Here is a 14,971-nt window from a genome sequence, read left to right on the forward strand (position 1 = left end):
CTTGGTCCCACATAAAACAGCTATATCTTTCCACTGTTTTATTTTTCTGGGGTTGCAGTGGGCATCAAAACAACCTATTATTGTAACCAAAGTACACTGTTCTTGGGGGATGTTTATACTGAGTGTCTCACTTATTTCTCTTCCCATTTCTCCAATGAAATATATGAACAGTTTCATTTTCACAGACTCCTCTTTATCTGTCATTGCTAGGGGAGAGCGAACTCACCCACGTCCAACTCATTTGACATTTGCCCTGCCGATGTTTGCCCAGTTTGTGCACTGTATGAGCTTCTTTGACGGCTCAGCAAGCATCAGATGAGCACCCAGCAACCATATGCTCCCATCCGGAGCCTCCATTGTTCCTATCAGAGCTGTGCATTGCCTAGGATCCGATCCCGAATATGAGGTGAATCGGGGTGATTCAGAGGGCTTCGAAACAGATCTGAATCGAAACAGATCTGAATTAGTCTGAAGCGAATCAACATGGTCTGAATTGATTCAGACTGATCTGGACCTTTTTTCATGCAAGCACAGCCTGTTTGTGCTTGCAGCATTTCTTTTGTTAGAGTAGGGAGGGGTAGGAGGAGTTTGGAGGGGGGAATTGGCTGTTAAGTGACAGCTTCATATCAATCCTCCTGAAGTCTTCCAGTCCTCTCCAGCAGTAAAGGCCCCATTTATGCAAGAGTAAAGGCACAAATGCCCCATTCTTACCTTTACTCTTGCATAAATGGGACCTTCACTGCTGCCATCATGTTTCAAAGTTGGCGGAATGCATCCCACAAACTCACACAGACTCAACCCACCAAGCAAACCTAAGTTTTACTTAAACAAAACCTTTTTCACAAATCTCTCTCAGGCTGTGACGACCTCTCTCTCCTCAGACCAGAAGCTGTGGGTGTTACTCCCCGAGGAAGCACAACCCACTCAGGCTGAATCCAACAATTTGTCTGCACTGTTACACCATTGTGTGTTCGTGTCATCTGGCTCCCAGGTTCCCTGAATGCTATGAAAGCTTGGGATAATTCTTGTCTTAGTATTTGCACTTTACTCCTTGAACATCTCAGATGTTTTGTTTTTGCTTCCAAGATGTTGCTATTGGTGATGGGTTGATTTTATGTTCCCTTAAAGGTCTTCTTTTAACTGTTTAAAAAATGGGCCGAATTAATATACTACTTTTTTAAAAAGGTAGACAACACAAGGGCAGTTGGGCAGGACTGATGCTGTTGAGTTGCTGAAATATTAATCTGTAATGCAAGATCAAGTGTCAAGCTTAGAGCACCACTAGATGACATAGTAGAAGATCTGTGTTCAAAACCTCTGTGATATTTTAAAGGGCAAATGTATCCATAGCCCCTAAGATTCAGAATATACAGGGTATTGTTTGTTTGTTTGTTTATTTATTTTTATACTGCCCAATAGCCAAAGCTCTCTGAACAGTTCACAACAATTAAAACCACAAAATACAATAAAATAAAATACAGTTAATCAAATACAATATAAAAGTTTAAAACTACAATATAGAAATAAAATAATAACCGAACAGAAGCTAGTAGCAGTGGAAAAACATAAAATACATTATCAGATATAAAACAACCTAAAAAGCTAAAATGCCTGGTGCCAAAACGAGCACAATATAGGTGCCAGGTGAACTGTGGGAACCTCATTCCACAACTGGGATGCCACAGCAGAAAAGGCCCTCTTCTTAGTAGCCACCCTATGGGGGAAATAATAATTCCAGGGTTATTATTTGGAGCAGGAAAACAGCACAGGTTACCCCTCTCCCATAGCATTGCAGTACCAATCCTAATGATGGGCTGAGGCTTTGGCTTTACCTACTCTTAAAAACAGAACAGGAGATCCAATTATGGATCTCTCACTAGCTCATAAATCTGGACCTGCAACACCATGGGTGAATATTGCACTGTAACTATTATTTCATGCCTGTTTGCACTTTGCATAGTCCATAACTCCAGAAGACCAGTTTTGACTGTAAAGTTGTGGGGAAAGCTATGCCATACAACCAAGGGAGAGGGCCTTTTCAGTGGTGGCCCCCTAATTCTGGAATTATATCCCTGACAAGGCTCGTCTGCTGCCAACATTGGCAGGATCTACACTACTGCTTATAACGGTTTATAATGGTTATGACAACTGTTCAGGCCCAGGACACATTACAAATACAGTTTTCATACTGTTTTAAAAGTGTTATATCCTGCTTGGTGTAGATTGGCCCATTGTTATCTTTTCAGCGCCAGGTCAAGACTTTTCTCTTCTCCCAGGCATTTAACAATGGATATTGTCTGTTTTTGTTTGTTTGTATATTTGCTTTTTATGGTTTTAAGTTTTGTATATTTGTTTTTAATGTTCACTGTTTCTAACCTTTGTAAACCACCCAGAGAGCCATAAATGTAATAAATAATAATAATAATAATAATAATAATAATATGAAAGCTGACATTTTCTGCAGTACAAATGACTTTGTGATATGCCAGGATGCAGAGCACATAAGGGTGTTGTTTTTCTTGCCTGAGGCAGAATTATATTCTTCTATTCTTGAGACTCGCAGTGAGTTGTTCTTGCATTGTGATGCTTGGGAAGAAATGAATCCATAAAGAAGAGATGCCCTAGAAATGCGATTGTGTCTGGCTTGTGACATATGCGAGCCCTGCTTTGTCAGCAATCACATGGAAGACGGCTGTCGCTTTAGTGTAAGCAGCCTTGCAGCTCCCACATGCCAGTACACATGTATCCAATAGAAAGGTGTGTTTGCTGCACTTGATGTTAACAGCAGGGCACGAGGAACAGCTTGGTAAGTCAGTGAATCTACTATTATCTCTAGGTCAAGTGGGAAATTTTCATTGCATTGCTGGCAAAGTTAAATGTAAGAAAAACATTGTATGAGAATGTTCTCATCCCTGCACAGTATCCGAAAAACAAACCAACAAACCCAAAGCTAAAGTCAGTGGGTAGGATCCAATGGTGTTTCAACAGTAATGCTAATGATGATGGACTAGCTCAGGGGTAGGCAACTTGTGGCTCTCCAGATGTTTGGCCTACAGCTCCCATCAGCCCCAGCCAGCATAGCCAATGGTGAGGGATCATAGGAATTGTAAGCCAAAATATCTGGAGGAACACATGTTTCAGCCCCCTGTCCTAACATAAAATCAACATTAGTGAAACACCATTAGTGCTTGGTAGTGCAAAAGGGAGAAATGATGATTTGCAGCTGAAATACAGCACCACCACTTTTTCTCATTGCTTTAGCAAGTGCTAATAACATTGCACTAGCATTGATTTATGCTAGCACAACCTCAATAGTAATAGTGCTGTGACACCATTGGATCCTACCCAATATTCTTTGTGCACTTTTGTTTAGAAGATTCTTCAAAGGCTAGCTTTTGGGTGTCATCAGACAAGTGTTTTATTGCACACTCGTTGCTGGGCACTCACAGATTTTCGCGGGTCCCTCTCATGATGTTGTCTGCATCCTGTGTTCCTCCTGCCCCTTCTAGCTTTCTTTGCGCAACAAAAAATCACCCCAGTAAGTCCGACTTATTTTTTGAGATGGAATTTGATGCTATCTCCTGCTGTGTTCAGGAGAAGCAGCAGGATCAAAATGGGCCACGTGCATGTTGTTTACTTCCTCTTTTGAAAGAGGAAGTAATGAGGGACAAATGTGCGGGTGGCCAAGCGACAGTAAGCAAACGCGATTTTCCACTGTGAGATGACACTCTCATTCATTCGTATGGGATATAACCCTTTTTTCTATTTAAAAAAAAAATCAAGAGCTCTGCAGTTACAAAGGTACGTAAGGAGACTTTATTATTTCTTAAATCACTGAACCATTTGCCATGGATTTGTCACCACCTTTCCCTTATCTTTATTTTATCACCTATATATTTTCTATGATTTTCATTCTCTGTCAGGTTGCATAGATCTACAAGGGACGTGCTTTGAGGATAAAATCCATTCCTGCCACTCTGAATTTACATTTCAGAAACAGGGTCTATTTTTACTGACTGGCTGTGGATACTTACATTGGAAACAATAATTCACTATGGCAGGCACCTAGTACCCCATAAAGTGGTGTTGTGTAACTTTGAAATGGAAAGCATAAACAGTTAGCCAGCTATGTGATACAAGGATCTAAGCTACACCAATGAGGATATTGCAGTATGAAAGCAGTATATAAGAGGCAGGAGCCACACCAAGCAGGATATAGCACTATGAATGAGGTATGAAAGTGGTATATGGTATGTGTCAAAGGACCTCAACAGTTGTCAGTGCACTTCAATACCGCTATAAAGCAGTGGTGTGGCTCCTGCATCTTATATACTGCTTTCATAGTGCAATATCCTGCTTGGTATAGATTAGGCCAAGGTCTCATACATGAAGAGATCTAGAGAAGGGGTGCAGAGCCCGAGGCCTGCTTGCATACCCCCAGGACCTTAACTGTGGTCACCTGTGGGAGTTGGATATTGACAGAGATCACCTTCCTGCCCTTTTCTGTCGGTGGGATTCTTCCAGTGGATCAGAAGCTTCCTGCAAGCATAAAGGGCCCTTCTGTTCAGGGGAGGCAGATTCTTGATCCAACCCAATATTTCTGCATTCAATTACTTCAAAAACTATGATCACTGCACCTAAACATGCAATACAATCTTAAGCATGTTTACTCATAAGTATGTCTCACTGAGTTCAAGACTTGTTCCCTAGATTGTGGTATAAGGGTTGCTATCTAATATAATGCAATCCTATGCATGCATACTTGGAAGAAAATCCCACTGAGCTCAGTGGGGATTAGTCCCAAATAGGTGTGTGTACAATTTCTGTCTTAGCTGCTTTAGCACAATGGAATTATTTCCAACGTGTCACAATTGTACATTTCTTATCACATGAATAGTTTTCCTGTCAGATTTGTAGCTATGAAGATGGATTATGTCTTTATGGAACTGTGTGGTCTTGTAGATGTCAAAGGTGAGGCATATGTTTTCTTTCTACTATTGGCCCCACTCCCATTGGCTAGGTAAGTCATGCATGGATAAGCTATTTTAATAGCACACTTTCATTTTAACTGCCATCCCCAATATCTCCCAAGTGCAACCTGAGCTTTATGTTTTGGACATTGTGGAGATTTGCAACAATAGGATGATTTTTTTTAAATGCATCCAAATAGTTTTCTTCTGGAATACCCCACGCCATGCTTGGCAATAAAGCCTTACCTATAAAGCCTTACTCAGCTTGGGACCACAATACCTGATGGGATGCCTCTCCCAACATGAACCTACCTGGACACTACGCTCAACATCTAAGGTCCTCTTCCAGGTGCCTACTCTGAGGCCAGCTCAGAGGATGGCAACAAGGGAGAGGGCCTTTTCTGTGGTGGCCCCTCAATTATGGAATGATCTCTCCAATGAGACTTGTCTGGCGCCAACATTGTTATCTTTTTGGCACCAGGTCAAGGCTTTTCTCTTCTCCCAGGCATTTAACACCATATGTTGAGGTTTCTTTCTTAACTGACCCCAGAATCGTAGTTTTTAAATGCATATTGTCTGTTTTTATGCTTTTTATGGTTTTAAATGTTGTACATTTGTTTTTAATGTTCAGTTTTTAATCTTTGTAAACCACCCAGAGAGCTTCAGCTATGGGGCGTTATATAAATAATAATAATAATAATAATTTATATATTACAACAACAACAACAACAACAATATGCATGCAGAAGCAAGCATGTTATTCTGTGCACTGGTATTTATCTCTGTGGGCCATATTGTTGCCTTTCCCTTTATGACTGTTACATTCTAAACATTTGTCGTAGCATAAAGTGATGTTAGATGTTAGAATAATGCCCATGCAAGTTAGCCCCTTCTCCTCTTGTCACTGTGCACTACTGCCACGCTTTCCTAAACATCTGTTTGATGTTTAGAGTTCTTTGCGCATATGTCTGTAAGAGCAGAGAGCCCCTGGAGTAGGCCTCTGATTACCGCTTGCGGGCGAACACAAGTCGGAAGGTGATGTTGCACTCACCTCCTTTTTGTGGTTTTCCTGTAGACATCTGGTTGGCTCCTTTGGGAACAGAATGCTGGACCAGGTAGGCCTTTGGCCTAATTTTTCAATGCTCTGCTTAGGTTCTTAGATTTCCCCAGTATGATGATAAGAGAGGAGCCTGAATTTCACCGCACAATTCTTCACATGTCTACTCAAAAATTAGTCCCATTGAGTTAGATATGGAAACAAGTTAGTGGGGCTTACTGAGTATAGGACTGCAGCCAGATTCCTTGGAAGCTTCAGTGAATAAGCCTGTAGTGACATCCAATGCTTTCAAGACTGCCAAACCTTTGATGGCTTGAGATGCCACTCTCAATTGGCTAGTAGTCCTGATAGCTATTTGCTACCTCCAGAAGCAGAGGCAATAAGCCTATGTTGCACTCATGTCCTGCTTGTAGATTCCTGCTCAACAGCTCATTGCCCACTGTGTGAACAGAATGCCAGACTAGATGGACTCTAGGCCTGATCCAGCATGGCTCTTCTTATGCGTTTATGTTCATTGAGCAATTATGCCACTGTGACAGGCTCAATCATTTTTGGGTATATTGCAGAGTGCTGGATGATCATTTGAGATGGGGAGGGTTTACAAGAAGGATTTTATGATACTGTTTTTGGTCTCCACTTCTTTCTTACTGTATTTCTCTGACATTTTGTTTTTAACGGTACCCATCTGGAACCTGGTGATTTATGACAAAAACACTACATTCATCAAGATACAAAACACTTAAAAGCTTTGCAATATAAAGCAATCTTGCCAACTTTATGTTAAAAATGTTACATGAAACTTGCAAAATCTGATAAGGAATTAATGAAATACATAAATCAAGACCAGCTGCTGTTTATAGTACAACTCATTTAAATCGTTCTATATAATGATCGTACTTAGAAAGACTCCCTGTCTATATGACCATCTCCTCCTTTTAACCCATTTTATTGTTATAGGTAGGAGAGATAATATTGGGAAGAGATAAGTAATGGGCTGTGTTTGAAGAAACAACAATATTCCACCTAGCGTAAAGCACACAAATGCTCCATCCCAAAATAAAGCTTGTGACATCAGCTGCCAGTAAATCAACCCCATCCTCCCATATCTGCAAGTTTACAACTCACTACCAGCTACTGAGCAGGCTAAAAGTACTGCCTGGCAACTCACTGGTCCAGACTGAAGCATCCATGTGCTACGAAGAACTTTGGACAAGAAGTATTGCAGGGCTCCCCAGTTTGTGCACAAAATGGTGTCCAAGAAGGTGTCCCCAACATAGCGCCCCACAGGCACCCATTTTTTTTAAACAAAATAAAAACAAAAACAAAACCTGCTTTTTAAAATATATGTACACGGATTTGTATGAAATGCATACAATTTTCTAGCAATTGAACATACACTTCAACAAAAGCAGACCAAATATCCAAATACGTACCCATTTGAAGGTGACATCTTTATGCTGCACATTCAAATATTGAAAGAGTTATAAGGTCCTCAATTCACTGCATTAAAGGAGGTGAGTGTTTATCCTCCCAGTGTTATAATATTAGTCTTTTAGCTGCCAAAAGGGTGCAGAGAATCCATTTACAATGACCATTTGTTAATATCCATGAAGCAGGTAAATTATTTTAAAGACAATGTACATCAGCGAATATTGAAGACCGTTCCAGTACAAAATGTATTTGTGTAATAACCTCCTCCCTAAAAGAAACAACTACTGGACACTGCCAAAACGTATATTTAAAAGAAGCATTAGCTGTATTACACTGCCAGCAATTAGCTGAATAAGACAATCCCTTATTAAAGTGACATTGCAGTGTACAATGGACAGGAAGTTTTTGCTGAATAAGATGCAGCCTAAGATCCATAGATGTGACAGGTAGATGCCAAAGTGGCAATCCACAGATTAGCCACCTTGTGGTGGTAAAGATCTAAGATGCAGGAACAACATCTGGGATCTAGAAATTAATTCTCCAGTGATGTCACAGTACTTACACATTTATATATTAATTATTAGAATACAGAGAACTCTTTTAAACAATTGTAAAACCTTAACCCTTAAAAGCAAACGACAAAGAAAGATCTACATGAGGCGTCATGTCCAATCTTCCACCCTCCATGTCACCTTCTCTTTGCTGCATCATAGGTTGCATGTTTTGAATGCAACAAAGCAACTTGCAGCATAGAATAGGAGTGGTGGGGAAGAAGGCTTGGTATGGTTCACAAATTTATGAATATACATAAAGAAATCCTCAGGATCACAGCCATTGAAAGCTGTTTTTGTTGTAATTATCTCCACAGCTGTAAACAAAGTGACAAAAGCTTAGTAAACATAGCGTGTAATTTAAATTACATGGACATTACAAAATAATTTGAGGTGTCTCGTTTAAGTCATTTATTCTGCAACATTTACATTATTTCTTTATTTTCTCTCTGTTATGAAGTTTGCTATATCACCCAGAAAGCAAGGGAAGAAAAATTCAAATAGATGCAGCTCAATAGATTGGATCAATCATGATGCCAACGAAAGCAAAATAAAAAATAAAAAATGAAAACTGTACAAATTCTTGTGGTTTGTTATAGTATCGTTTGATGTCCTGCAGTGAATGTAATTTGATTCAAGACACCCACTGTTTCTTTTGTTTAAATAACTGAAATTATATAGATGACAGGGCAATTTAACTTGGCCTGGTTGCATTTAATGCTTTGTATCATTACCATCATATGGCTCTGTTCCACACACTACTTTAGATGACATTCCTAAATTGTTTTTGTCTCATGAAAAGCATAGAAAGAGTTGTATCTTTCTGTACTAATATATAGTATATAGTATTCAGAAGAGAGGTGTTTCTTAAAACATTGATTTGGTTGATTAAATGTTCATCGATAGATCAATTATATAGGATTTCATACTTTAAGTAAATACACATACATGTTTTTATTTAGGGATCATATTTCAGCCATGTCATTTGTGTGTATAAGTTTCAGAGTAGGTTCTCCACTCTAGTGCATGGGTATAGAGGTATCCACGTACCATAGCCGGGATTATGTTTCTCCCATAATCCTACAGCTGTACCATGTAAAGATTCACTGGTGGGTACAAACTGGGGCCATAGCACTAGATCAATCTTCCCCAGCCTCCTGATGTTTTGGACTGACTGTACTGGCAGGGGTGATGGGAGTTGAAGTCCAAACATCAAGAGGGCACCAGATGGCTGGGGAAGCATCAATTAGATACTTAGCAAAGGTAGCATAATGTACATTTCACATTCCTGTAATAATGGACCAGGTGAGGAATTGCCTGGGGTACGGGTGGAGGTGAGTCTATCAGCTAAAGTGGACATGCAAGATCTGAGATTGGTCTCCTGACTTTTGTTTTGTTTTTGTTTTTAACTGAAATGCAACCCTGGGAGGCACTGACAGAAAAAGTGATTGACCCTTTCTGTGCTTCTATGGGGAAATTATTATTATTATTATTATTATTATTATTATTATTATTATTAATAATAATAATAATAGAGACATACATTTTAATTGCAGAAATGGCCTACAGCTAAGGGTTAATCATCTTTCCCCCTATCACTGCTGCTGCAATAAAATTTGTGGTCTCCAGAGCTACGTTTCAGTTAAAAAAAATAATCCTGTCAAGAGATCAATCATGGATCTCCTGCATAATGGATATTTTGGGTTTACTAGGATTAGGATAACGTGCTTACCAGATCTGTGCAAATAACTCCGGTCACTTACGACCAGCTGCTGCTGCTGTGTGTGACAGGGCATTTAAAAATACTCTTGGAGCCAATGGGCCTAATCCAGAACCACCCTGTCATGAGATCTTGAACCATTCACACTTGCTCTGATGCAAAATCAAGCATAATTTCATCTTAACAAATGGGCTGCAGTCACAAAACAATAAAAGCACAATGAAGCTCTATATGTACCTATGGATGTGCAGCTCATGAATTGTGTGCATATGACTGAAAGGGAGAAGAGAAGAAAAGAGGAACATATAAATGTCAGGACCACATATGTTTCAAATTGATTCAGCACGTCGATGTTGTCCATTCTGGAACTGGGGATCTGAGCTACGTTTTGAGCAGGAGACCGAGGGACTGCAGACACAAGATATTGCTCTGCTGATCACGTCATGGTGAAAGGCCACATCCCTAATGTTTATTTATACCACTAAGAGACTTTATACTGCCTGCCAATTGCAGAGGCTGATATCACACAACCACGTTACCCAGAGAGGGTTCTGAAACGTGAGTGCACACATAGTCAAAAACACTACAGCACAAGCCTATTAACTGTGCTGAAACAGAACATGCCGCTGATGACAACATTTGAATAATGTAATGAATGTATCCAAACTTTCTCAGTTTTTCAGACAGGCACCTATGCATCAGTTTATATTTTGTTCACATTTGGACGGTTATCTTTGGAGCCATAACACAACAGATTTTTTAAATTTGCTGCCGAGGAGTACAATTCTACAGCAGACAACGTGGAAATTATATGATATCAATATGAGCAAACTATCAAATGACACCCACTTCTTTACAGATTACATTGCCTAAGAACATAAAATCTTTTGATTTACTGTGCTACAAGGTTGCAGATTTCACCCAAGGCAGAGCAATTCTACTTGCAGAACTCTAACATATCAAAATCCTCACCGGGATTATGCCAGTAAGACAGTAGTGGGGGAGAAGTGGTGTTCTCCTCCCTTTCTATTTGGCGGTTGGGTTAACTCATTTCCCTCCCACTGTAAGCAATGGAAGGGAAATTACTTACACCAGCTCCAAGGCTGGCATAAATTTCTCCCTGTGTTGGGGGCATGTTTGGGGATCAGGAGTGCTTTGGATATATCGTATCTAAATTCCCCCCACTTTTGCTGATCCACCAACAGGAAACTAAAGATCTTTCCCCCTTTCCTTCTACCAACCGTGGAGCTTTTGGGGAGGTAAGAGAAGCAGAAATTTCGGGAGAGGTTGGGTGGGGATTCTGAGGTTATTTCTCCCTCTCCAAAGGCAGACCTATCTCTCCACCCTCAGAGCAGGAAGATTCAAACAATCCCATGGTCCCTTGGGCACCCTCCTGGCGGCCACAAGATTGCAGCCTAAGTCAAGAAACTGAAACAATGAGACCAACATAGGAAATTTCACAGTTTATCCACTTAGTGATTTATTTAACAAACTGCTATCACAGTTCCTCCTTTCTGTTGTTCATTATCACATCTGTGATGGATCATCAGTGGGTGTATGTTTTTCTCAACTCCACATTGGATTTATTTTGTTTTGTTTATCGTATCGTTGACTCTCACTCCCTGGTCTTTAGCAATTTCGGGAAATGGTTATTTCCTAAAAGTTGCCACCTCTTACCACCACACTCCAGCTACTATAGTATTAATTTTATTATGTGCTACATTTTTAAATTCTGATGGCAACGTGTATGAAGGATTTAACTTTTTCTTTGCAGGAGGGATTTTTATGTGAGGAGATTTTGGCCATTTCTACACCTACCTTTTTTCCCAGGGATTGTCCTGGGATCATCCCTGTGCATGCAAATGCCACACAGGGGATCCCGGGAGCAGGCAGGGATGATCCCTCTATTTTCCTAGGATAATCCTTAGGTGTAGAAAGGGTCTTTGAGAGGCTGTGACCAGAAGCAGAGTAAAGGAAATTCTCTGCTCCTTCTTTTCCCAGGACAGCAGCATTTTAATCAGAAAACAGAAGCACCACTAAGCCCAGTCCATCCTTCTGTTTAACCAGTCAGCCATCCTTCCGTCTACCTAGCATTCCTTCTACTACTTCCCTCTTTTACATTTCTCTGTCTAATTGTACGGGGAACCATTTCAGAAAGTAACAGTATGAGATCTGATGACTGCTTTGAAGGCCAGCAAGCAAGCAAGAGCAATATACATTTTAAGTGGATTTGATGTTGTTCTTTTCTGGGCACTTAGATCAAAGATAGACTTGGTGCCTTGGCGACAGGTGGCATGGAAGCTGTCAGACCAGAAACAGACAGAATGCCAGAATGCCAGAAGTCTAGCAGCAGTAAAGACCACGTGGCCTTTCCAGTAACTAGTTGCCCAGCCAAAGAGCTTCTCTAAACAATGATTTATTGCATGCTCATGATTGACCACTCATGGAAGTTTGTTGGCCCATTACCTGATGTCGTCAACATCCAGGATGTCTCCCACACTATCCCCTGGGAATCTTGCTTTTTTAAAAATGGAGACAATGTGGTATTATCTGGGATATCTTGGCATCTCTCTGCCACTAGATGACACTGTCTCATTGGAGCCTTTCTGAGAAGGGAAGTTTTCAATTCAACATCACGTGATCGTGTGTAAAGATGCGTGTTGTGATGGTGGGAAGACTGCAAGGACGAAAGCCCTGGTAAGGCTGTGGGATTTTTCCTGTGTGTAGAGAAGCTCTAAGAGAAGTTATTAGATGTGCAACTGCTTATATTCCTCTGCAGCACCAGACTAGTTCTCCAGCATTACCTGATTTGTTAAGCTGGGAGGAAAATGGGCCTTTATGTCAAACTCCTGAATGAAATGGTTTCTTCCTCTAGCCCAGGGCTGGACAACATAAATCTCATGGCTGGCATACAGCCATCGCTGCCCTCCAACGTGGCCCCTATCATGCTGCTGAAATTTGCAGTGGCAGCAGAATAATCAGTAGTTTGCCACTAAATTTCAGTGGCAAACTGTTGCAGAAAGGTAAGGAGAACAAATTAAGCTAGAAAACAAATTGTTAGTTTATCAGCCAGCTGACCTTCAAAATTGAACGTCTGGTCTCCAGCCACCATGTTTTATTTCCTGAGAAATTTTCCCCAGCCTACAGTTTTATAAAAAAGACACATCCAAGCAGGGCTGTTTGTGTTACAGCACATACTAAAACTATAATATTTTTTAAGGAAATAGCAACAAAGGTGCTGCTCCCTTGGCTCCATGACAGGGATTGTGAGAGGACTGCCTGCTGCTGGTCTGCTCTGCTCTTTGTAAAGAAACAAAGCAATGACTATTGGCTATGGGCAACCTACGGGACGTCTTATGCCCCCAACAGTGCTGTATTTGCAGTAGAACAGTGGGAAGCCTGTCCATATTTAGGTGCCAGACAAAGCACTCCTTGCAGATGCCCTGCCCGCCCCCTCTGCTGTCTGTGGGGGAAACAATATGAGCATGCGCACACGCTGAGCATGCTCAATAGCCCAGTAAGTCAAAGAAAATGCAATGGAAGACTGGAGAACAATGAGACAACTGAGGAAGCGAATATGGCAGTGGGCTCACCAGACTTCCAACATTAATCAAGAAGTAACTTGCTAAACTGGGAGGGGACTATGAGAGGATTGGAAGAGGTGTAGGGGGCGCTGTTCTCTCTGCACATAAAGTCACCAGTGAAGGGCATGTCAAGGAATGGCGAAGTGGCATGTCAATTCTATATTTATCTGTTCTCAACATTTTGGACCTAAAATTTGGACAATACATACTTAAAGGTGACAAAGTCAATGCATAATTAACTGTTAAAGAAGGCTGGTATATTATTGCCAGTTTCATGAGAAGTTGCTAATGCGTCTTTGCTGGTCTAAAGCCAATCCTTCGCCCACCATCTCCCATATGCCGTTTTTCAATCACTCTGTTTTTCCATGAAAAAATGAGAAACAGCAGCTTGTGCTGCAAGGGAAATGGATGGGAAACACTCTTGTCTCAACAGATCTGTTCTCTTGAGAAACAAGTGTGAACTCTGATACTTACAAGCTTTCTACAAGGTAAAGCATCCCAGAAGAGTCTACATTCCACTAAGATCACTTTTTATTATATCTGGTCCAGTTCCATTTGCTCATTTTGTTGTTCCCCAAGTATTTTCAAAGCGTCTGTATTTTATGACCGATTTTCCTAACTGTACTATTGTACACCTGCCTAAGGGGTATGGGAGACAACTCCGGTTCACTGGTCCATTCATTCCTCTAACTCTTTATAGCTAAGCTTTGCAGCCCCTCTGGCACTGCAGAATCACTCCATTTTACTTTGTGATTGGCAAAGATGTCTTGTGTGCTCTATTTTTAACAAGGAGATATATAAAATACATTACGTTTGGTTTGGAAGAAACCATATAATCTGAGCATATGACCCATCTTCATTCTATCAGCATTCCCAATTGGGACCTCATGTGGAAGCATATGAAGCCACCCTACACTAACGCACCATTTCACCTGTTATTTCTCATGTGAATGTTCATGTACAGAAAGGATCAGTGGGGCAGCAGAGCTGACACTCACCCAAGGTTGCATAGCTTTCTTTCCCTACCTTCTGATATTCACTCATTGAGCATCAACATCTGATTAGGGAAAGCCTGCTTGCATATGCTTCCACAGAAGCTGGAACCATTTTTTATTTGGGTTCCAGTTTCCATGGAGCATCCATGCCCGTAATGCTGTGTAAATGGCCCCTTTGCAGCTGCCATTTACGTAATATTAACCTCCCGGAAAAGCCCAAGCCACCATTGTTGCTTGCTAAGAGGACAGATGGCCCTGCAGCTTCACTGGACACTCGCCAGGCCATCCAGAAGCTGGGGTGGGTGGTATTGGTGGCTTGGCCGGGTACAGGCAGGTCTATCCATCCCACCCTGCACTTTCCTAAAAACCCAACTTCTCAAATTGCATGAGGGTCAATCAGATTTTTCATTGTCATGTGATTCTAAACAATAGTTTTAAATAATTAATTTTAATTTCTTTATTTAAAGCATTTCTTGGCAGCCTTTCAGGGCAGAGGCCCTCACAAGGCGGCTTACAACAATAAAATATTAAAATATTAAAAGCAATAAGAACATGATCACAATACAATAGCAATTAAAACAATAAAACCAACAATAAAACCAAAAAGAACTCCTTCTCAAACTTGAATTGAGAATGTTGTTCATCTCAGGTAGATCAATACTC

At 40.8% G+C, this 14,971-nt stretch overlaps 1 protein-coding gene across 1 annotated transcript in view; it reads left to right on the forward strand.

The window, feature by feature from the left end:
• The window catches only part of AKAP6 (A-kinase anchoring protein 6), a 314,138-nt gene that overhangs the window by 30,230 nt on the left and 268,937 nt on the right, over positions 1-14,971 (forward strand). The gene's annotated exons all lie outside the window — the stretch shown is intronic.

The sequence above is a fragment of the Elgaria multicarinata genome, chromosome 2, assembly GCF_023053635.1.
Source record: "Elgaria multicarinata webbii isolate HBS135686 ecotype San Diego chromosome 2, rElgMul1.1.pri, whole genome shotgun sequence".
Classification (NCBI taxonomy): domain Eukaryota; kingdom Metazoa; phylum Chordata; class Lepidosauria; order Squamata; family Anguidae; genus Elgaria; species Elgaria multicarinata.